Genomic DNA, 25,321 nt, shown 5'->3' with positions numbered 1-25,321 from the left:
CTGCTGTCAGATAAATTTGAAAGATCAAAATAATGTGGTTTAGCAATTTGTTTGAATTGATGCCTAGCCTTCCAAAGCTTGAAGGTTTGACTTCCTCAAGTCAGGGCAAAAATAGCTGTTTCCTTGTGAGAAGCAGTGTGGGGGAGTGTACCATCTTATGAGAACTTCAGCAGAAGCCCTGTGTACAGATTCTGTTCAGGTGCCTGCAAGAAACAGACTAAGGGAAGGTTCAGTGACATGGTGGTTGTACTAACATTGCTGTAATAACTGATGTCATGATGATAGGAACGGCTAACAGTGCTGAGTGCTCACTATATGCTGGGTAATCTGCTAGGCCCTTAAATGTAGTATCTCATTTCATTCTTATAATAACCCCTGTTACGAGCTTGGAAGAAGAGCTATGACAAACCTAGACAGTGTATTGAAAAGCAGAAACATCATTTTGCTGACAAAGGTCCGTATAGTCAAAGCTATGGTTTTTCCAATAGTCGTGTATGGATGTGAGAGTTGCACCACTCTCACAAACAAGGCTGAGTGTGAAGAACTGATGCTTTCAAACTGTTGTGCTGGAGAAGACTCTTGAGAGTCCCTTGGACAGCAAGGATATCAAACCAGTCAATCCTACAGGAAATCAACCCTGAATATTCATTGGAAGGACTGATGCTGAAGCTGAATCTCCAATATTTTGGCCACCTGATGCAAAGAGCTGGCTCTTTGGAAAAGACCCTGACACTGGGAAAGATTGAGGGCAAGAGGAGAAGGGGGCGAAAGAAAATGAGATGGTTGGATGGCATCACTGACTCAATGGACCTCAGTTTGAGTAAACTCTGGGAGATAGTGAAGGACAGGGAAGCATAGTGTACTGCAGTCCATGGGGGTCATAAAGGGTTGGACACAACTTAGTGACTGAACAACAACAGCAAAAATCCATGTGTTGAACTCTAATGAAAAGTACCTCAGAATGTGATCTTATTGGGAAATCAGGTCCTTACAAGATGTAATTAGTCAAGATGAGGTCATACTAGAGTAGGATAATCCAATGCAAATAGTGTCCTTATAGAAAGTGGAAATTGGGAGACAGACATACCCACGGGGAAGAGCCCCACGAGAAGATGGAGCCGTAAGCTAAGAAATGCCGACGACTGCCAGCAAGCTACCGATAGCTGGGGAGCTGAGTTTCCCTCACGGCCCTCAGAAGGAACCAGCCCTGCTGACACCCTCGTCTTGGGCCTCTGGCCTCTGGAACTGTGAGACAAGAAATTTCTTTTAAATCACCCAGTCTGGGTATTTTGTTAAGGCAGCCTTACCAAACTAATATTCAGTACAATCCCACACAGTGGAGATGTTATAGACTGTTATTATCAGCATTTTTCAGGCAAGAAAACTAAGAGGTTAGTTTACCCAGGATCACAAAGCTCGTGATAGAGGAGCTGGGTGGCCATAATATTGGAGTTTCAGCTTCAGCATCAGCCCTTCCAATGAACATTCAGGACTGATTTCCTTTAGGATGGACTGGTTGGATCTCCTTGCTGTCCAAGGGACTCTCAAGAGTCTTCTCCAACACCACAGTTCAAAAGCATCAATTCTTTGGTGCTCAGCTTTCTTTGTAAATAAGAGGCAAGGCTGAAGCCAAGACTGTGGTCTTTCATTTCTAGGTGGGCGATCCTCCTTGACACCCAGCTGCTGCCATCTGGGGGGATGTTCTACACGTCTCAGTTTGGCCAGATCATCCTAGAAGCAGCACCTTGCCTTTTACTCACTGCGTCCCTGACTGGGGAGAGGGAGGGTACTTTACTACCCTCTTATTCATATATATTTACATTTATACACACATACACATTTATTTCTTTTTCTGATTACTGAAATATCACATTTCCATTACAGAAAATGTAAACAGCACAAGACAAGCACCAAAGAGAAAATTGAAGTCACCATAACTTCATCAATCAGACAGACCTGCGGGGTCCTGTAAGCACTTACACTTCACACTCAGATATCTTTTTCTTTTATTTAATTCTTTCCAACCATTTGTTTTGATCCTTCACATTATAAAGCTTCTTCTATGGCAATGGTTCTCAATCTTTTTACCTCATCTCTCCTTTTTTAAAAATTATAATCAAATGTATGTAACATAAAATTTACCATTTTAACCATTTGTAAGTATACAATTCAGTGACCCTGAACATATTCATACTGTTGTGAAACCATCACCACGTCCATCTCCAAAATGCTTTACTCTTTCCAAACAGAAATTCTGTCCTTATTGAACAATAACTTCCCATTAGGAGTGATCGTTTTAAGCTATGATTTATTTTGGGGATATTTATTAGTTATTTTCAAGTGTTTGTGAAGATATCATAAGTGATTTGCTAACTCATTTTAAAGGGAAATTATAGTATTTGCAAGCTGTGTCCAACCAAACAGTTATTAGCCCAGCAAAAGTTTGGTTGCCTTTCCAATACAGAAACCTAAGAATGTACATTTTAAAATGCTGAGAATATAAATAGTGAGCAAACATTTTCAAGTAAGTAATATAGTTAGACATTAGTGGTATCCCCACTATTAAGGAAAATCTTTAGATAAAGATACACCCAGATCCTGTATGGGAAACAAATCTGAAGAGGTCTGTAATACTAATACACCCCATGCATTTCTCTCTGCATCAGATCAGAATGCCCCCCAGTGTGTGTCAAGGTGTGTTAGCCTGTGAGCTTGCTAAGCAGGAGGGAAGTCGTCTATGATCAGGGGAGGACAGCTGACATAAATTTCAGCTGACAAGCTTTGAATGCTAATAGATGCCAGCTCAGCCTGTGTGTACTTGAGCAGGGGTTACTCACACACACTTGGATGTAAGCCTCTGTGCCTGCCAAGCTAATGGCCAGCCCTGTGGGAAGGGGGTGAAAGAAGCTGGAAAGATTCCTTTTCTCATGGAATTGCAATACCATTTCACCCCCTTTCTTCTTTTTCAGTGGAATTCAAGCTTTCTAGAATTCTTGCTTAAACCAGTGTTTGGTAGTGTTATCCTAAAACAATAAAGAAGCCTGTTACCAGCAAAAGGGGTTTATATAGGAGCAACAAAGAATTGTAATTCAGGACATGAAACCATGGCAAACTACATGTAAGTCCAGTTCAGCATGGGAGACGAAACTCTTTTATAGAGAAGGGGAAGTTGGAAGGGGCTATTATAAACAAAAGTCCATTGAAGGAAATGGGGAGTTCGAATTATAGTGGCTTTTTATTGGCTGAGTTGTGACAGTCTCTGGTTGGCAGACCTGTTGCCAGGCAAGGAGAAGTCTTTCCTGCTGGTGATAGTAAGCTAGGGTCGCTTCCTGCCAGAGATACAAGGTATGTCTCTCTCTGTTGGGATGTATGTTGAGAAAGTGAGTAATATGAGTGATTTGTGTGTGAGAGCTCCCCCTTCTGGCCTCCTGATGACAATTTTTAGTGAAATTTTATTAATTTTCATTGAGTAGAGAGACCTGGGGGCTTCCCAGGTGGCTCAGTGGTAAAGAATCTACCTGCCAATGCAGGAGACACAGGTTTGATCCCTGGGTTGGAAGATCCCCTGCAGAAGGAAATTGCAACCCACTCCAGTATTCTTGCCTCGGAAATTCCATGGACAGAGGAGCCTGGCCGGCTACAGTCCCTGGGGTCACAAAAGAGTCAGACGTGACTTAGCGACTAAATAACAATAAAAGAGACCTGCAGTCTAAACAGAGCAATGTAGATTATGGAGCAGGGAGTGGAGGTGGGGGTAAGGTACAGAAGGGACTGGATGTGGGGAGGTGCCCACTTTTGTCTTCCTTAAGAGGCAATAGTGTGAAGGAAGTGAGGATAGCAGGATTGGGCAGAGCAAGAAGTTGATCTGAAGTTTGTAGCTGAGGCTGCAGCCAATCCTAGAGGAGTTCTGGAGCTGGGATGGCCCTCATCGCTGTCCAGAGTGAGGCATGGGGCCTGAGCCTTTGGATCTTCTTGTCAGTCAGTCACTGACCATGGCTGGGTCCAGGAGAGATGTGTCCCTAGGCAACTGCCCATGGGCAGTTCCCCACGGTAGTTGCCTCGCTGAGACTCTCAATTGTGGGGATTTTTGTTTTTTAATTTCATGTGGACCATTTTTAAAGTCTTTATTGAATTTCTGGGTTCGGGGGGGGGGGTTGTTTTGGGTTTTGGCCATGAGGCATGTGCGATCTCAGCTCCCCGACCAGGGATCAAACCTGCAACCCCTGCGTTGGAAGGTGAAGTCTCAACCACTGGACCACCAGGGAAGTCCTGGGTTGTGGGGATTAAAGAGGTTTAGACAGGCAGAATGCCTGGGCCATAGTAAGTGCTAAATTAGTACAAGGATAATGAGCAAGGACCCCTTTGGCTACCAATGACACACCTGTAATTAATTTTCTAGTTCTCTAGACCCTCAAACACCTGTAATTAATTTTCCAGGAGATATTGGGGTTAGTGGATCCCCATATCACTGCTTCGGTTGCATTCTTGCAGCTCTTGCCATCTTTGGTAATGCACATTCTCATATTCATAGACACAGTAGCACAGTCATACACACACACACACACACACAATCCTAAAGGTGTGATTTATGGGTATTCATGTTTATTGCATGTAGAGCGATTTATCAGTCTATTCCACTGGTCTTCAAACTTGTTTTTCAAAGGAGATTTTACATATAAGCCCAATATCATTGTTCCTCATTTAACATTTACATTAACAATAAAATTATACTTAATGTTACTTTATTTTTTTTCAAATTTGCCCTTTGGAAGACTCTGTTAACCATTCTTTTCTACTTAAAACTCAGCATACAAATTTCTTCAGGAATAAAGATGAAACAAAGGCTTAATGGGGAATCTGGCCCAAACCATCACTTCAGCTTAGCCTGGTCAGGCCCCTGAGAAGGACTCGAGGGTGGCTGCCTTGGTAGCAGGTCCCTTGACGGTGCCTCAGAGGTGGGGGAGGGGATGATCTTAGCTGGTACCCAAGCCTCCACTCTTTAAAAAAAAAAATTCAGTATAATTTATTGACAATATTATATTAGTTTCAAGTGTACAATATAGTGATTCAATGTTTTTACAGATCATGCTCCATTTAAAATTATTATATATAAAATAATGGCTGTATTTCCCTGTATTATGCAATGTATCCTAATATCTCATTTCAGTTTAGTTCAGTCGCTCAGTCATGTCTGACTCTTTGCAACCCCATGAACCGCAGCATGCCAGGCCTCCCTGTCCATCACCAACTCCTGGAGTTCACTCAAACTCATGTCCATCGAGTCGGTGATGCCATCCAGCCATCTCATCCTCTGTCATCCCCTTCTCCTCCTGCCCTCAATCTTTCCCAGCATCAGGGTCTTTTCAAATGAGTCAGCTCTTCTCATCAGGTGGCCAAAGTATTGGAGTTTCAACTTCAGCATCGGTCCTTTCAATGAATATTCAGGACTGATGGACTGATTTCCTTTAGGATGGACTGGTTGGATCTCCTTGCAGTCCAACGGACTCACGAGAGTCTTCTCCAACACCACAGTTCAAAAGCATCAATTCTTCGGTGCTCCACATTCTTTATAGTCCAACTCTCACATCCATACATGACCACTGGAAAAACCATAGCCTTGACTAGCTGGACCTTTGTTGACAAAGTAATGTCTCTGCTTTTCAATATGCTGTCTAGGTTGGCCATAAGTTTCCTTCCAAGGAGTAAGTGTCTTTTAATTTCATGGCTGCAATCACCATCTGCAGTGATTTTGGAGTCCAGAAAAATAAAGTCAGCCACTGTTTCCACTGTTTCCCCATCTAATTGCCATAAAGTGATGGGACCGGATGTCATGATCTTAGTTTTCTGAAAGTTGAGCTTTAAGCCAACTTTTTCACTTTCCTCTTTCACCTTCATCTAGAGTCTCTTTAGTTCTCTTCACTTTCTGCCATAAGGGTAGTGTCATCTGCATATCTGACGTTATTGATATTTCTCCTGGCAATCTTGATTCCAATTTACTTTATACATATTAGTTTCTACCTTTTAATCCCCTACCTTTATCGTGCTTCTCCCTGCTTCCCATTTCCCACTTCTAACCACTTGCTTATTCTCTGTATCTGTGAGTCTGTTTCTGTTTCATTATATTCATTCGTTTTATTTTCTAGAGTCCACATATAAGTAACAACACAGTGTATTTTTCTGACTTATTTCATTGAGCATAATGCCCTCTAGATCCCTCCATGTTGTTGCAGATGATGTGGAATTTCTTTTTTTAATGGATGAGTAATAATATTCCATTGTATGAGTATGTATGTATACACATGTGTATATATATATATATATATACATATGCATATATATTGGAGAAGGCAATGGCACCCCACTCCAGTACTCTTGCCTGGAAAATCCCATGGACGGAGGAGCCTGGTAAGCTGCAGTCCATGGGGTTGTGAAGAGTCGGACATGACTGAGCGACTTCACTTTCACCTTTCACTTTCATGCATTGGAGAAGGAAACGGCAACCCACTCCAGTGTTCTTGCCTGGAGAATCCCAGGGACAGGGGAGCCTGATGGGCTGCCGTCTACGGGGTCGCACAGAGTCAGACACGACTGAAGCGACTTAGCAGCAGCAGCAGCATGCATATATATTTGTATATATGTGTATATATCACACTTTCCTTATCCATCCGTCTGTTGATGATCACTTAGGTTGCTTCCATATGTATCTTGGCTATTGCAAATAATGATGCTGTGAACATTAGGGTGCATGTATATTTTTGGATTACTGTTTTCATTTTCTTAGGGTATATACCCAGCCATGGAATTGCTCAATCATATGGTAATTTTTCTATTTTTAGTTCTTTGAGGACCTATACTCTATTTTAATAGCTCTGTTTGATTTTAATGTGTACCGTAAAAGCATAGCTGGTATTTAAGGTAGTGAGATGACGTCTTCTTTTTCTCTTTTAGTTTTTTTTAAAAAGGCAGATAGTTAATAAAAGCACAGATGGCTGAAAATTGTGAAGGTGGCACACGTATGATGGAGGTTTGAGAAGTAGTGACCCCCTTCTCCTTTATCCTCACTTCGTCTTGAAAGGCACTATGGTCATCCTCTTAAAGGCTAAGAGATGAATCTTGAAAGAGTAGGAAAGAGAATGAGAGAGAGAACAAGTAAGAGATTGACCAGCAGTTTAACTTTGTTTTCCTCAGCCAGCGTGTACAGTTATCAAAGCAGCAAATAGAGCCGTACTTGTACACGCAAGTTTTTGGTGGTAGGGTTAATAGTCTTTTTTCTTTGATCCCCTTTCACCACATCCATGTGGTATCAGTAATAGAATGTGTTTGTTCAGGGGGTGTCCATTAAACAGGCAGGAGCCAAGCTGCTTCAGGTGGAGCTGCCTGTGGTGTCCACTGAAACATGGCCCTTGAACCCAAGCAGCATGATGTGGAAATCCTCGCGTCAGTCCCTGCTGCGCCATCATTTTGATTCCAAGTAGTTGGTTAGCATTACAGCAGAGGCTTCTACTGCCCACTCCTAGAGGGTGCAGTCTGTCTGAGGTTCACCTCTGCTCTCGGGTCCATAGTTTGGCCTGTATTTGAGTTCCAGCTGATGGCAAAGGAACAAATACATCAGAGATATTTTTATGACCGCTCCTGTCTCCACCCTCTTTCAGCATCTCCTCAGGGCTTAATGCATAGTAGGTATACAGGAAAGACTGGCTAACCAGTTGGATGGGTGAGAGGACTGGGCAGATGAGCAGAGAGTTGGATGGCCAAGTGGATAAGTGAGTGGATGGATGGATATGTGGGTAGGTGAATGGATGTAGATGAATGGGTGTGCTGGAGAAAGAGGGAGCAAGATCAGTAGATGGATTAATGGATGAATGTGTAGGTGACTGAATGAATAGACATGTGGGTAGGTGGACAGATGGATTGATAAACGGGTAGGAGATAGGTAGGTAGATGAGCAGGTGGGTGGATAGACATAGATGAATGAGTGGATAAGTTGGTGGGTGGATAGGTGGGTGAGAAGGAGTGAATGAGTGAACAGCAGGCTTAGAAGAGGCATTGGCAGTTCATATGTGTCTGCTTCATTCTAATCAAAGCACATTTTTTTTCCGGGAGGATCTTCAGAGGTGATAGCCCTGATGTCTTGACTCGTTTTCTGTACAAGTCCTGACCTCTCTAGAAAGTGTTTGCCACATTTTCTGATGTGAGGTTCCACTTGTCATCGGACTCACACAGAAATCCATGTTTCATCTCAGGCCTTTCTTCTTCACTCACACTTCACCCTTTCAGGGACTGGGCCTCATTAAAATCTGTCCTCTACCCGGTTACTTTTTGAGGAAGCTCCTTGTTAGGGCATTTCTGCTGTGAAATGTATCACACCAAACCCATGTGAGTGCCGGCCTGAATGCTAAAGACCGTTATTAGCAGATTTAGCCTAGAGATGTTTCAGAGTTGTCAGTTCTGATGTTCATAGGATTATATTTTCAAACATCATCACACATCCTCTATGACAGACTTGATTACTGTGATGAACTAGTTTTCTTGCTTTGAGAGATGTTTCAGTTGCAAAAATGATTCTGAAAGCATTTGAGAGAAATGCCAGGCAAAACTGAAGTGACACTCTTTCATTTGGGTGCTTCTTCAGCTTGCTGGGAGAGGAAGCTAGCAGTGGCAGAACGAGCACTGGACATGGAGTCCTTGGACCTGGGTTTGCATGCTGTCCCCTCCACCTTAGCAGTGGTAACCTCAAAAAAGTCTCAGATCTTTACATAAAGGGTGGAGGGCTATTCCTGGAAAAGGGAAGAATCAATGCAAAGGCCTTGGGGTGGGGGCACCTTTGAGAAAGCAACGCCCATGTAACTGGAGCTGAGGGTGGGATGGGATGAGCCTGGGTGTGGGGGAGATAAGTAGGTGGAGGACAGATCATGTCGTGCCTGTTATCCCAAGATCAGCAGGAACCTGGTTGCTGTTCTTGAGAAGCTTCCCCTGGCTGCAGTGGGAAGGAACAGTGGAGAAGGAGACAAGAGCAACCGCAGGGATGAGGTACCAACCACGGCAGTGGAGTACACAGAGAGGCAGGTGGATTCAAGGAGGAAAACCGCAGGGCAAGGTTATTGACCAGTTATGGTGTAAAAGAGGGGATGATCAAGTATGTACTCCTCATGCAGTTGCTTCCTATTGTGAACTGAATGGTTCTCAAATTATATACACTGTGAAGATTATTGCAGTAAATTAAAAAAATTCATGTATAGACTCTATGATATTCTGTACATTTTAACACTAGATAAGCTGAAAATTTGCATGGTGGCCCAGGGGAAACTGGGTGGTGCCATCGCCCCTCCTAATGCTGCAGAAACAAAACTTGATTACTGTGATGAACTAGTTTTGATTACTGAAGTCTTTTAAGTGACATACGTGACTCATATCCTATTGGTTTAAACATTGAAGGAGCCCCTGGGCCAGTGGCCTAGACTTTTAGTCTAGACAGTTGGGCTTGACTTCAAAGAACAGGTTGGGTTTGGAAAATCAGAGATAATTGGAGCAGGGAAGAAAATGTTTTCTAGAAATAAGCACCCAGACTTTTCCATCCCTGTGTGAGGAGTACTGTGTCCCCTTAGACCTAGAATACTGTACTTCTAGAAAAGGAAGTATTTTGCTCAGGAAGCAATCATGACATGAGCAAAGACAGGGCCAGTTGGAGTGCTCGTGACAACATGGTTTGTTACAGGAGGGGCAGCGGAAACCCTGGAAATAACCTAAATGCCCAGTGGTTGGGCTTAGCTAAATAAACTGTGATGCATCTTTCCAGTAGAATTGTTGGCAACCACTAAAAATAGTTGTTATGGAAAAGTATCTAATGGCATAGATTGTTTATAATATATTGCTTGGTGATTCAATTTCAAAAAGAGTGGGGCAGATAGAGGAGAAAGGGTGGGAGCAAATGTCAGAGAGGCCTTCAGTGTGTCCTGCCCTGGTGGGGGCCTCAATTTTCTGGGCCTGGAAGAACTGACTCCATCTACTTTCTCCTCCATGCCAGCCTCTGCTGAGTTGATCCCCACTAGTTGGAGTCTAGTTAACTGAGGGCATGTTATGCAATTTCATCGTGAATATGTATAATAAAAATTACATAGAGTGTTACACACCCTAACACAGGGTATAGGCTAGCTTGAAAAAGTCTTTTGGAGGGCTAATGAGGTCTGGAGGGCTTAGAGTATATACAGTTAATTACTAATTGTGACTGATCAGCTCTTGTAGCCTCTTAGTGTACATGGATGAAAAGCGCAGGATTTTGTATATGTGTATGAATCCCGTGGATGGAGGAGCCTGGCAGGTTACAGTCCATGGGGTCGCTAAGAGTCAGACACGACTGAGCGACTTCACTTTTACTTTTCACTTTCATGCGTTGGAGAAGGAAATGGCAGCCCACTCCAGTGTTCTTGCCTGGAGAATCCCAGGGATAGGGGAGCCTGGTGGGCTGCCGTCTTTGGGATCGCAGAGTCAGACACGACTGAAGCGACTTAGCAGCAGCAGCAGCAGCATGTATGTATCTTATACACGCACGTACACATGTGCATATTATTACAGGCCCACAGTATGTGATGGAACAGTGACCTAGATTCTCTCCTCAGTACACAGGATCCTTGGGAAGCCGTATGTAGCGATAGCTAATCCCCATAACCACCGTCAGCTCCCCTTCAGTCATTTGGCAGCGCCCTGCAGTATGTGCAGGCTCTGCAGTGCTTTCTGAGATGTACAAAAAAATTCCCTGTTTGTCCTCAAATCTAGTCATCCTATCAACTAGCTTATAAAGAGCTGCCTCAGTAATCCATGTTTAATGGCCTTAGCCACTAGACAGCTGTCCTGGGAATTAAGGTCTCTTGTGAACAGAGTATCCTGAGGTTCTAAACTCCAGTGTAATGGAAGTGAGTCCTGTTTCCCCCACCCCACCCCCACAGAAATGAGATTTGGAGCAGATGTCCAGCTTGGCATCTCCTCCCTGGGCTCTTGCTTCCTACCCGTTTTTATGAGTAGCAGCAACCATAAGAGGCAGTGGGATTCATCAGACGTCCCCTCCATTGGACAGCTGCGGACCTCAGCTCAGGATGAGTTCTGTGCCTCAGCTCATCTGTGGGGTGGGGGGACGTTGCCTGACGTGACCAGAGAAGGGCCTCTCAGATCTCTCAGGCTTCTTGTGATGCTGAAATAGTGTAAGAGAAAAGGTTTTCGAAACAGGAACCAAAATTTACCAAATCCCCGAGGTACTGAATGTCCAGGGAGCAAGCCCTGCCTGTGAGGGAGATGTGATTAGTACTGTTTCATAGAGGAGGAAACCAGTGTTCAAGAGCCTGTGTGGCCTGCCCACATTCACATGGTGGGAAGGATGGGGCCAGGTTTCAGGCACGCTGTCAGCCGCCTCCAGTGCCCAGGTTCATCGTGCACCCCCGCCCACCTACCCCTGTGGAATCCTTTGGAACCCGAGTTTGCACTAGTGTGCCAGCCATGTTTCTAGAGAAATGTCTCCAGGTGTCATCTCCATTCCCCCCTCCACTTGCCAGCCTCTGCTGACTCTGAAATCCCAAGTACTGCCTCTCTTCCCTCTCCCCTTTGCCACTCATTTATTCTGGCTCTCGCTTGTGCACTCAGCACATTATTCTTCCTGAATAACCTATGACCATGTTATTACTTATTGAGAGCTTCCATCCCCCCCCCACTGCCTACAGGATACAGCCTAGCATTTTAGGGGTCCCACCCCCAACCCCAGGCTCTAACCTGCATTCCCAGCTGTTTGTCCTCAGCCTGTTCTTCACACGGAAGGGGTGCTAGTGGCTCTCCCCGATGGACATCATAATGTTTAACCTTAATGACAGTGCTCATGGGTTTTTTTCTTTCTGTCATCTTTTCAATCATTTATTCATTTAATAAATCATTCTTGAGAACTTACGCTGGGCCAGCTACTGTGTTGGGAGCTAGGGGTACAGCAGTGAGCCAGGTGAACAGAGACCCTTCAGAGAGCTTACAGTCTAGTGCACAGAGGCGGTCCATATGGACATAGTAAATGGGTAAATTATATAGTCGGTCAGAAGGCATGCTTGCTATTCGAACAGAAAAAGAAAAGAAAAAGAAAAAAGAAACATGCAGGAGGAAGGAGGATTGGAAATGCCACCAGTGGAGGGGGAGGGGAGCAGGATGGCAAGAGGAGGCCTCACTGGGAAGGTAACAACGAGAAAAGACTTGAAGGAAGTAAGAGAGCGAAATGTGCAATGACTGGGGTAAGAGTGATCCAGGCAACGGGCAGCCGGTGCAAGAGTCTAGGGGGAGCGCGTCTGGAGCACTTGCATTGGCGGGAGGGGAGCTTCTACTTCTGGTCAAGATAGAGAAATAATATCCAAGGACTGGAAAGACCCTCCTGCGTTAAGCAATTGGGCTTCCAAGATGGTGCTAGTGGTGAAGAACCCGCCTGCCAGTGCGGGTAGACATAAGAGACACAGGTTCGATCCCTGGGTCGAGAAGACCCCCTGGAGGAGGGCATGGCAACCCACGCCTATATTCTTGCCTAGAGAATCCCATGGACAGCAGAGTCCATAGCGTCGCAAAGAGTCGGACACAACTGAAGCAACTTAGCATGCATGCACGCACGCTTAAGCAACTAAAATAACATTCAAATGATGTGAAACAATAGTTTTCTGACATCGGACTATAGATCACAGAGGAGAGTGACCTCTGCGAGAAGGGACACAAAGAGCATGACTTTTATGGTTGTCCAGCCTACGGCCTGGCGAGTTTCCAGGCCACAACATGGGGAGAGGGGGCAGGCAAACAGCCTGGTTGACGCTTCTCCACATTGAGGAGAGTTGAAAATTTGAATTTAGAGAGTCCAAGGAGGCTGGAATTTTCAGGCAGAGCAGTAGAGAGGAGAGAGCTGCACGGAGAGGGAGAGCAGTGGAGACCTACATGCTTTACTTGCTTGTTTGATCAAAATTACTATTGAGTGCCATCTACTTAAAAAGAGTTTGAAGCAGCTCTCAATAATAGGCATACATACATCAAGGCCACTGAAATAGAAGTCAGGGATCTAAAACCGTACAATGTAAAGACAAAATATACAGCAAAGACCTAGGCTAGCATTGTGAATTTAATTATGAATTTAAACGAGCTGGATACCAAGTGATAAAGAGAACTGAACCTCATTTTCTTCATCTATAAAATGGAATTAATAATCTCTGCCCAGCCTACCCTAGGGAGGGGCCACGAAGATCATCAAAGCTATGGGTGAGACTGTTTCATTCAGGGCTCTTCTGATGCAAGTAATTGACAGCCGTACTTAACCGAAGACAACTGTGAGGTTTAGGATGAGGCATTGTCATTTCTCCATCTCTGGCTCTGCTTTCTCTGCTCCATCCTCAGCCTCTGCCCAGTTGCTTCTTCTTCCCGTTATCACAACACCAAGTGTAGGGGTGGTGGGAGTGGAGAAGCCCATTTCCCCGAAAGTGCCAACAAAATCCCTGGAGATCCCTCTTAGCCTTGATTGGCTATCTTGGGTCATGTGCCCATCCCTGAACCAGTGACTGTAGCTAGAGGATAGGCTGTACTGATTGGCTTGGGCTAAGTAATGTGAATAAACTCCGGGAGTTTGTGTGCTGCAGCCCATGGGGTTACAAAGAGTCAGACACGACTGAGCGACTGAACTGAACTGAACTGAGGTCATGCGATCCAGCCCTGCATAGAGTCAGCTTCACAAAACTTCAAGACTGAGAGTAGAGTCTAGGAGATCCCTCTGTTGGTTTTTCTCTCTTTTTCTTCTCTCCCATGGACCCATTTTCTACCATTCTCTGTGCCTGAGAGGCTGATTTCATAGATCACCCAGGATCTCTTGTCCTTGGGCTTCCGGTTGAATTTGGTCAGTGGAGAACATAGGCAGGAGATTGGAGGGTGGGAGGAGCAAGAAGGGTCAGGGTGCAGCCCCTCTACCTCCACCACCACTTTGGGGCTGCGTCTCCTAAAATATCTGTGCCCTTCGCTCCAGGGCTAAGTCTTCTCTGTGTCTCCCGATCTTATGAAGCTCCACCGGCACTCTTTCCTTGCCTTCAAATAACAGCTCATGCCTTTGCTCGTGTACAGGCACATAAGCTTCCCTTGTCTGCTGCTTTAATCTGCCCCTCGCTCTGTAAGTGATCCTTAATAAAGTCCTTTGTGAACCATCCAGGGTGAATTGTTTCCTCCTGTGACCCTGTATTTATTATCTATTACTTCATACCAAATTATCCCAAAATGTAGTTGCCTGAAGCAACAATAAACTTTTATTATCTCACACAGTTTCTGTGAGTCAGGAATTCAGGAGTGACTTAGCTGGAAGGTTCCAGCCTGGGTCTTTTATGCCTCCTCCTTGAAGCCTTCACAGGCCTTCCTTGAGTGAGTAAGCTAAGGCAGCTGAGGTTGGGACTACAGCCCATCTAGGGCAGAACTGTACTGGGGCAGGAGGGAAAGTAGGAGGTTTCAGAGTTCTGCAGATGTGAGCTCACACCCCAGGTCTGCATCTCACAGCAGTGACCCAGAGCATGTGACTCTCCTGACTGAGCCTCGTTTTCCTCATCCAAGAAATGGGAAGATGGCAATATCCCCAGGCCTGTGGACCACCTGGTTTGCCCAAACTTGGATCCATTTAATACCAGAGCAGACCGTGCTTAGCCTGACAAGTGGGACCAGAGCTCAGAAATATGTTTGTTCACTGCATTGTCCCTAGAGCCCAGCAAGCCTGGCCCAAGGGAGAAAGGTCCCCAGTACATGATGAAGGAATGAGTGGATGAATGACTGACTGAATGAGCAACATACAAATGAACATACCACAGATCCCTTTGACTCCAGCTGGCTTCTAATGCCCTTAAGACAAAGTCTAGGTTCTGTTTTATTTTGTTTAACCTCCCTCAGGTACAGAGAACTGGCCCAACTCTGTTTCATTTCTTCATTCACTTATTCATTCCTTTTTATCCCCATTCTCCACTACCACCCTCCTTTCTCTACAATAGGCATTCTAATAAATCTAAATATACCTTTTTTTATATGTAGTTTTGCAAAATGTGTATTGTTGTGTGTGTTTTTAATTTATGTAAGTGGTATTGTGTTATGTTTTCTTTTCTTCTTACTTTTTTATTAAGTCATATGCATCCATTCATTTTGCTCGTTGTATATCTAATTTGTTGCTGATGACTCTCCCCAGGTCACCTCCATCTCTCCCACACACAGACACATACATGCACACACACATACACACACACACTGTAATGTGTGTAATTAGCACTCTTCTGAGTCCCCTATGAGAACTTCTTGAGGCTGTATCCCACAAGTGGAATTCTGGGTCAGAGGGTGTGTGGACACTTAATTGGACTAAGCAGTGACAGATGCTGCTCAGAATATCTGCTTCTATGACATCCTACCAGTGACACACTAGATCATTATCAAGTCCTCACCAATACTTGCATGATCTGTATTTCTAATTTTTGCCATTTCACTTGTATACAATGACATCAATTTTATTTTGATTTCTAATGATATTGAGCCTCCTTTCATGTGCCTCTTCGCTCTGGGTTTCCTCTTTTGTAAATTGCTTGTTGGTGCTTTGCCCATTTTTCTGATGGATTTGCTGCTTGTATGTAGTGTTAATTTTCAGGAGCTGTGTCCAATCTGGATGTTAATATCATCTTTATTGTAGACCGTGCAAAAACTTCCATTCTGTCATCTGCCTATTATTGACTTTGTTCAGGGGCCTTTGTCTAACAGAAATGCTCATTTCTGATATAATGAAATTAATCAAATTTTTTACCTTATAGTTTGTCCTTTTGAAGTTTTGTTTGAGAAGTTTTTCCTTGCCCTTAGGCTTTGAAGATATTCTCCTACATTTTCTTCTAATCAAGATTCCTCTCTACATCAAGTTTTTTCCCTCTGTAAGGGGAATTCTTAGCCCAGCTTTCAGATACTAAAAATTTTATCTCTTTATATAATAGGAGAGATCACAACCAAATCAAGTGGAGGATCCCAGGCTAGAACCTCAGTAGCCTACCTCCCAGCCCCACACCCTTTCTGAAACACTAGTCCTTGAGTCACCAAGTCCTGACCATTTTTTCTTTATTATTTCTCCAGTCTGTGCCCTTATTTCTGCTTGGTTACCTCCTGTAGCCCAAGCCCCCTGGCAGTCTGCTTGGACTGCTGCAGTACCAGCTGCCTCATTTGAACTCTGTCTCTGGCCCCCAGGCCAGTCTGCAGCCCACCTGACTTAAAGTGAAGATTCCAACAGATTGCAAATTGCATGTCTCAGACTTTCAGGTTGACTGGTCAGCAGTCTGGTTTTCCTTGTGGAGACTAATCTGTTTAACAAAAATAGAACATACAGTAAAGCAAAATTAAATATTTCTAATCATGGGGATGCTTGCATCTGCAAATGACCAGGAAAGAAGGGAGGTTCAGGGTGGGGACAAAAAGCTTAGAGGAGGCTCCGTTATTCTTGGATTTAGAGCTACGTGGCCACTCACCCAGGAACCTGGGCAATGACCCCACTCACTGGCCCCCCAGATCCCCGCTCCAGCTGTGCTGATGAGAAGTGGCACCATCGAATCAAAAAGCCTTTCCTCACTTCTCCGCTTTCCTCACGTCTCACATCCCAGCCCCCTCTAGGCCCCGAAGAGTCCACCTCCTTCCCAACTCTCTCTTGGATTCCACATCAGCTGCTAACTGACTTCTTTGTCTCCAGTCTTGCTCTCATAACCATCCATTTTCCACACAGCAGCCAAAGTAGTTTTTCTTTTTTTTCCCCCCTTTATAGAGAGATAACTGACAAATAGGAATGATATATATCTAAGGGGTACAATCTGATGATTTGATGTATGAATACATTGTAAAATGATCACCACAATCAAGGTATTCACATAGCCATCACATCACAGATTTACCCTTTTCTTATCTTTTTTAGTCATGAGAACACTTAAGATCTACCCCTTTAGCAAGTGTCAAGTGTACAGAACAGTATTGTCTGTGTCTTCTCCCAATTTCCACTCACTCTAGGGTTGGCTATTGGCAGAGCTGACAAGGAGGCTCGGAGACATGGCCCACAGGGTCCCAGGTCCAGCCACACAGAGCCCAGTGGACCAGGGCAGCTTGGATGCTGAGAGACAGTAGAAGTAATGGGACAGCCCCTCCTCTAGCTCTTCCCTCTCTGATTGGAAGCACCCTCCCCCTGCCCCGCTTTAAGAAGAGATTCTCATCCATCCCTTGAGCCATTAAAAACTAGGCATTTTGAATTTCTCTTCAGTTTCATATTCCTGAGAAGACTGACCAGGCCACTGTGCTGGAACCAGCTCCTGCAGGCTGCCTAGAGCCAGTTGTTAATGGTTGATCGCTTGAAATCTGCCTTGGTGGGAATATTTACACTATGGAAATTGGCAAACACTACAGATCAGCCCCCACCCCAAAAAGCCAGTTTAACAGTTACCAACACATTCTTGACTGCTTCTTCTACCTACCTCCTATTCCACTCCTCCTTATTCCCCCTAGCCCAAGGCTGCTTGGGACTCACTCTCACCCCCACAAAGGGCTAATTTTCTGATTAGTGACTAGTTTTTGAAATGAAGGCAGGGTAGTGTGTGGTTAGAAGATTGGGCTTGAAGTTAGACATGTGTAGGGTGAGTCTCAGTTCTACTGCCTCTAGATGTGACCCTAGGCAACTTTCTTCTCAGGCCCTCAGTTTTCTTATCCTTAAAATGGAGATGATAATAATAATACATGGTTCATTCCATTGAGGTTGTTGTTGAGAATTAATTAATAAAGGAGAACCCCAGGAAAAAAATCTTAGATAACATACACAAGTGTTTTAGCAGAGCTAAAATAAGTTAAAGATTGTTATCACTGCATGTTCTGCAGAGAAAAACCTGAGAACAGAGATGAAAAGGGACTTGCCCCAGCTTCCCTTTCTGGAAAATGGCAGAGCACAGCCCAAATCTACCTCTCAGACCCCTTGTTCATTGCTCTTTCCATTCTTCTAAGTTGAGGGGGAAATATGCATATGCTTGCCCAGATCCTTGGCTCTTATTCAGGAAAACTCTAAGCTGTCAGTAAAACTTAATCTATTCCAAGAGGGAGTATTATTTTGTTGGTGATGATGTTGCTATTTTTATCTGTAAAAAATGTGCCTCCTTATAATAGCCTTTCAATAAAGTTTTCCTGTTATTAAAGTAATGCATGCTCATTAGAGGATATTGGAAAATATTGAAAAGTAAAAAGACAAAAAAGCCATAATCCCACAACCCAGAACAACCAATCAACCCTGAATATTCATTGGAAGGATTGATGCTGAAGCTCCAATACTTTGGCCACCTGATGTGAACAGCTGACTCATTGGAAAAGACCTTGATGCTGGAAAGATTGAAGGCAAAAGGAGAAGAGGGCGGCAGAGGATGAATCTGAGCAAACTCTGGGAGATAGTGAAGGTCAGGGAAGCCTGGCGTGCTGCAGTCCACAGGGTCACAAAGAGCTGGACATAGCTTAGCAACTGAACAACAACCCCCTTGCCCACTCCACTCCATGCTCTTCTTCTGCTCAGCTCCACTGGCTCTGCTTTAGCTCCTCCCACTTCCCAATCTCTTTCCTGCCTCAGGACCTTTGTATTTGCAGCTCCTCTTCCCAGGAGGAAACTCTCCCCTCACTCTGAGCTAACTCCTTCAGGTCTCAATGCAAATGCCATCTCTCTGGAAGTCCTCCTTGATCCCCAGTATAATTGGGGTCTTACAGTTCTCTCTTGTACTACCCTGTTCTTTTCCTTTATATCACTTACTGTAGTTTGTAATTATATATTTATCAGTGTATTTATTGTTTAATGTCTGTAGCTCCCACCAGACTACAAGCTGCACACACTCTAGGACCACATGAACTTTGCTCACTCTTTATCCATTGCCTGCCTGGCACAACTTTGACATATAGGTGCTCAACAGTGCTGATTGATTCAATGCGTGTATCGTAATATTTCATCATGCATCTGTCTCACTTTAGTGTTTCCTTATTTCTTGGATATCTCGTTCATATCTGATAGTTTGCTATTCTAAATAAGCTTGACTCTTGTATCATTACAGGAAGAAAAAAGAGAGTTGGTCCCACCTCTCTTAGGCCATCCAGCCAGCCATCTTCTCTTGGTCTCCACTGTTCTCTGCTTCACTAAACCCTGCCTTAGACCACCACTCCCTCTGTGGCTAGACACCACTTTAACCCTATGGGCCATCTGATCACGATCCCTCAGAAGGATGCCCCTGCAGTTAATGGCACCAGCAGAAGGACGGCAGTGGACAGGGCACACTTCCCATCCTGTCCCTCCTTTTAGTTCACTGCAAACCAGCTGCTGAAGACTCAATGGATACATCAAATTTTCCTCAAGACTTAGGTCTATCAAAAGCATTTTTACGTAAGAAAATATCTTAAATAGTATGCAAAATATGCCTTATCTTATAGCCCAAGGGACATGCAAGGAAAAAAGGAGTATTTTTCACCTTTGCAGAACATGTGGGTAGATATACCCAGTTTCTCGGTATTTCTCTTTTATGCCCTGTCATCCCCTGGGAAACAGAAAACACCTTCTTCTTCAAACCTACATGATGAGGAGCTCTACTCTTCATGGAAAATCTGACCAGCAATATAACCCCCAAATTTTCTCAAAGTCCTCGTTATTCATTTGAGACCAGTGTTGTCCTAGGTAAAGGGCTGGCAGCAGAACAGCCTACAGTGGTCTTGAATCATCCACACAGACAATGATGGGCTGGCCAGGGTCCCCCAGTACCCTTCAGCTTCCATCTCCTTAGAGATTTTGCTGTCTGTGTGGCATGTCAGGGCAGATCTTGTTTCCCCACAGCATAAATCAAACACTCAGCTGATCATGTTTGCTCACACCTCCCAAAGACAAACAACTGCCTGGAGACAAGAGTGCAGTTAGAGCCGTATTAAAGACAGAACGCCTTCCCTAAATGCAGCGTGTCCGGCTGAGACTGTGTCCCTCAGTGGGCCCAGAGTTCATGAGATTAGGCTGAGCCAAGCAAGTCTTCCCTTTTTGTAGCCTTCAGCTCCAGCCCGGCGTCAGATAATTTTCCAGGCAGGGTCTCCCTGCCCTTTAATGTAAAATTGAAAGAGATAAAAAAAAATTTCCAATGTAGGGCTTGGCCTGTGCAATTCATAAACTGTTGTTGGAATAAATTTTCTTCATGCTTAGTGGTGAAACATTAAAGATGAACAGTGAAAACAGAATTAATTTTTCTACGAGGGCGCCACTGAATCTTACTGACTGTAGGAATCCTTAGTGTACATTTTACTCTCTGCTGATTTTTCTGGGGATTCTCAACTGACATCATGGTGGAATTTTGCAAACTCAGATTATCTGGAGGATTATAAGAGTTAATCTTTGTGTGCAGCAATTCTGGGTTTTGCTTTTTTCATAATTGTCTTCTTTAGTTCTCACAGACAGCAGCAGCAGTTCTCACAGACAATCCCGAGAAGTATTTTTCTTCCTATTTTTCAAGTAGGAGAATTGGTGTTCAGAAACATTCAAGGACTGTTCAAGGTCACACTGGTGGCTAATTTACTCTTGTCTGGTGAATGCAGAAACTAAAGTCTTTTTTCCATATGTTATCCTATGTGTTCTGAAGATTCCTCTAAAAAAGAAAATTCAGCTTTATGTGTCCCAATTCAACCTGAACTGTTTGGATCAGCTTTTATGAAACAGATTGCTGTCTTTGACATGAGCAACATCTCTTTCAGGAAAAAGAAAATTCCTTATAAACTATCCACTTGGGATTTTACCTCCATTATTTTATTTGCATTCCAAATCAGCTCTGTGGTCATTCTATAAGCTCCTTTGGAAGTTAGAATCCGTTATCAATCAGCATGCAGTCAAGAAAGCAGAAAGCACTTCAGGCATTTCAGAGGGAGATTTAATACGGGGAACTGGTTACAACTTTGTTGGAAGGGGTGGAGGAGCAAGTCAGGTAGGCACTGTCACCAGAGATAAATATTTACAGAAAACGACCACGCCCCTTGGGGGGCAGGAGCAGTAAGTGGACTGGTGTTGCCGCTGCCTCTGACACGCCTGAAGTACTTTCTGTTTTCTTGGCTGCATGCTGATTGGTAATGGATTCCAACTTCCACGGAGTCTTTAAGTGGCCACAGAGCAGACTGGAAATGCAGATAAAATAATGGAGACCCCAGCACTCTGGCCTCTGAGGCTCCTGCCAGTGCAATTTCTTTTGCCACGGGGACCCCAGCACTGCTACTGAGCAGTTAGCCAGAGCCCCTCTACACACACTAACAGTGCGGAGCTGCTGGGGCCCTGGACACCTGCAGTCACTCAGCTTCTGCTGCTGCAACCAAAGAAGGAAAAAAAATTAAAAAAGCTTTTCCCTGCTGCATACTTTCTAACCTCCTGTGAATGCTTCTCATTAGCAGAACCTAAATAGACACCAGCTGGCAGGGGCTTCTGGGAAATGTGGTTTCTGGGCTGTGGGCCCCTGTGACACAGAGGAGGACATAGTAGAGTGAGTGTGGACTGGGAGCCGACAGATTCCAGCCTCCACCCCAGCCGAGTTACCGAACACCATTGCTTTGGAATGTAATGCGTCACGTGGTTTGGTCTCAGGTCGATGGAATGATCCTCTGTTACAGCCTGGACCGCACGCAACAAAAGCTTAAGGAGAGTCTCAGCATTTCTATGTACATAAAGAATATGCGTGTGGGGAGAAGAGCAGAAAATAATCCCTGATCAAGCTGGGGTTTTAGAAACCAAAGCCAGCCCGGCTTTCCTGGCTAAGATGCCAGGCCACTGTGAAACCAGAGTCTAGTTGCCATGCGGACTTGACTCAGAACCCATCGCCTCTGTTCCCACCGGTTATCACTCAGGCTCCTTTGGTTTGTGAAAAAGAGATTGTTCCAGTGACTTCTGATGGCAGATGTCTTAGGCCAGGTTACCCATGAAACAGACTCTGAGACAGAGATTCACATACGGGAGGTTTATCAGGGAGGCTCTCAGGACAAAACCAAAGAAGGGAAGCAGAATTAGGGAGAGGGATGAGCTGAGTTGGGTGCAGCGGCAGTCCCGGCCTCAGCCACCCCTGGGGGACCTCTGGAGCCCACGGTCCTTCACAGCTGCCCTGAGCAAGGGGACTCAAACTGCTGTGTGCCTTCACTTTGACCAGTGGATGTAGGCTGCGCCCAGGGAGGGACTTAACCTTAATCATCACCCTTCGAGCAACCCAGCAGCAGCCAAGATGCTAGGGAAATCTGTCTGTATCCTGGGGACATCTGGTCACACACCACGGTGCTCACCACATCCCCTCCCAGAGGATAGAAGTAGAAGGGAAGTGTCTGCTGCCCGGCCACAGTGCTCAGGCACCTTGGCGACGCACTCTGGACTGGTCAGTGGGAGAGTGTGACCACCACTGGACTCTAAGTCACTGTCACTTCACACCTGGATGACCAGATGCCTGAGCCTCCCTCCCATGTCCCTCCTCCCACTTTCTCTTCAAGAACCAGAGCAATCGTCTCAAATCTTAAATCAGATCATATTACTTCTTTGTTTAGGCTCCCCACCCTCATGGCTGTTCATTGCACTTAGCATCCCCTCCAGAGCCCAGGTGGGGCCCCCAGACTCTGCCTACCTTACCTCGATCCCCCTGCTGGCCCTTTATGATCCTTCCCACCCGAAGGCCTCTGTCTTGGCCTTTGCCTTCGCCTGGAGTAGCTGCCTCTTGCCATGCAGGCCTCAGCTCTTATGTCCCCTCTTCAATGAGGTCTTCCCTGGAAGTGTTAGTCGCTTAGTCATGTCTGACTCTTTGCGACCCCATGGACTATAGCCTGCCAGGCTCCTCTGTCCATGGCATTCTCCGGCAACAATGCTGGAGTGGATAACCATTCCCTTCTCTAGGGGATCTTCTTGACCCAGGGATCAAACCCAGGTCTCCTGCACTGCAGGCAGATTCTTTTACCATGTGAGCCACCAGACTCTCTCCACCGCCCAGGCGCTGCCTTTTGATTTTCTTCACAGCACTCTTCAGTAACTGATGTGACCTCATTCATTTATTGGTGAACATGTTTTGCCTGTCTGTCCTAATCATATGTAAAGGTCTCTGAGAGCAGAAATCAGCACCTAAAAGAGGACTTGGCCTGGAGCAGGTAAATATTTGTGGAATGTTGTGAGTTGAGCACCTGCTCACATGGAGGACATCCATCAGGCAGAATTTCATGAACATCACCTGGTTGGCTTGTGGCCTTCCTCACTCATGTTCAGTCTTATCCAGGTGGGCTTGGCTGGGACGGTGGTCCCCATCCAGTCAGCCATGGTCAAGTTTGCAGAATTGGCATCAACTGTCAAACCCAGCAGATGCCATGGTCACAACCTTAGGAGAGAATCACATGTCGAATCTTCCTCAGAAGGGGGCTTGGCAAGCTTCACCGCCCTTCTCTGGTGCAGACCCTCAACACGGCCAGTTACCCACCCACGTGGCCACATTACTCTCAGTTACCACAGTCACAGAGCTCTCAGCTTTCTCCCTTTGAACACACAGTGGCCCATGTGGTTTGGGAACTCAGTCACTTAGGGGCTGATGTTTCTGAGCTGTGAAGCCACCTTGGCTTAGGACCCAACAGTTTACCCCTTTGCCAGCTAAAATCATGTGATGTTGAAAATGTCTTCCCAAAGGTTGGAAAGCTTCTTGGTGCTTGAAATCTTTTTTTATTTCAGCTCTCTGCTATGAAGTGTGTTTAGATAAAAATTACTGGTGCCATTTACTGAGTGCCTGTTGAAGACCAGGAGCTGTGCAGGGTCCGTAACTCAGGTGCTCAGGGACTTGCCTGAGGGGGCCCTCTACCCAGCTTTGAGATACTGAGACGCTGGCCTCCTTCCACTGCATTACCTGAAAAATTGAGATAGGAGGAGCTCCTGTTTACAAACATAATTACTGTGAGAAAAATAAAATATGACAGACCTTACTTCCAAGATGAACTAGTTTTATCTAAAAAGTAAAGGAGAAAGGAAAAAAAGAAAAAAACCCAAAAGTGAAAGGAAATTCTTTCTCACTCCCGTTCTGTATTCCACTCCAGTATTAGTCCATCCACACATTGAATACCTTTCGATATACTTTTTTCATTTAATTAAGATTCTTCAGAATTTGTCCACATTTTATATCCAGAGCTCTTTGGAGTTCTTCAAAGCTTGGCAGAAGATGGTGAATTAGTTAGATGTCCACCTCTGTCAAACAAAGAAATGTCCTGTGAACAATATCTGCATCTTTTCCACCCTTGCAAAGTGGTCCATTTGCATAAAAGTGATCCTTTGGAAGATGTTCTATGTTTTTCAATCATCCCTAGAAATAAAATCACAGCTCCTGTCTCACCTTACGCTGAAGTGTTTTCACACTCCAGGGAATTGCTTACCGTCACCTGAATATAGAATTCGGTGGGCGTTAGTTTCAAACTGATACTACTCGCAGCTGTCTTCAGGATTTCAAAACGGTGTCAAAGTAGCCTTAGAACGTATCTCTCATTGCGACAACAGGTTGAATGATTCTCTTTGTTCCAAAAGCTTCAGGGGCTCAGACTTTGGATTTCCACCATGGGAAGACATGTACTTTCTGTCACTTTCTCTTGAGAATTGCATAGAATCCATGGTATCGTCTGTGCTGTTCCCTGATGATGTAAGCTTATAACTGCTCGTAAAGCTGTGTACCCTTAAGACAATTCATTTTCTTAATTTCACGTTAATGGAAAGAATGGAAGAGGTTTATTTCTGGATCAGAAACAACATGCTGTGGTAAAGTTGCACAGGCCTTAAAATCAAACTCAGGTTTGAATCCAGCAGGCTCACTGGCAATGACCTTGGCATAACCTCCTTCAATCTCAGTTTCTTGATCTGTAAAATTAGAATCATCCCCCCTTTCCACTCAAGTGTGTCATAAACGCTCATTGATATGACCTGTGTCAGTTTCCTTGCACGGTTGCAGAATTTTAGGTGGACCGTAAACAGACAAAGAGAGACCACACCCTCTCTAAATTTATGTTCCTGGCTTATTTAGCCCAGCATATGGAAGCCGGGTATCAGCCAGCAAAGCAGATGCAGCAGATGACTCTTGTCTTTAGCTCCTGGGGTCCCTAATGAGGGGTGCTCAGCTGCCTGTGACACTAGTCAGGTCTCACTGGCTCAAGAAGCTTAATTTTGTGCTGCCCCATAGCCCAGTTATAATTGGGGCTGACATCACCACTCGCGAAGAACTTACAGAAACATTCTCTGTCCTTAATAAGAAATACAGGCCTCGACTCTGTA

At 44.8% G+C, this 25,321-nt stretch overlaps 1 protein-coding gene across 1 annotated transcript in view; it reads left to right on the top strand.

Moving 5' to 3' along the window:
* Positions 1-25,321, top strand: part of GABBR2 (gamma-aminobutyric acid type B receptor subunit 2) — a 368,988-nt gene that overhangs the window by 240,953 nt on the left and 102,714 nt on the right. The window lies entirely within an intron of this gene.

This window comes from Bos javanicus, chromosome 8 (assembly GCF_032452875.1).
Source record: "Bos javanicus breed banteng chromosome 8, ARS-OSU_banteng_1.0, whole genome shotgun sequence".
Taxonomy (NCBI): Eukaryota; Metazoa; Chordata; class Mammalia; order Artiodactyla; family Bovidae; genus Bos; species Bos javanicus.
Note: the sequence above shows the minus strand (reverse complement) of the source record. Positions and strands in the feature narration are given on the sequence as shown.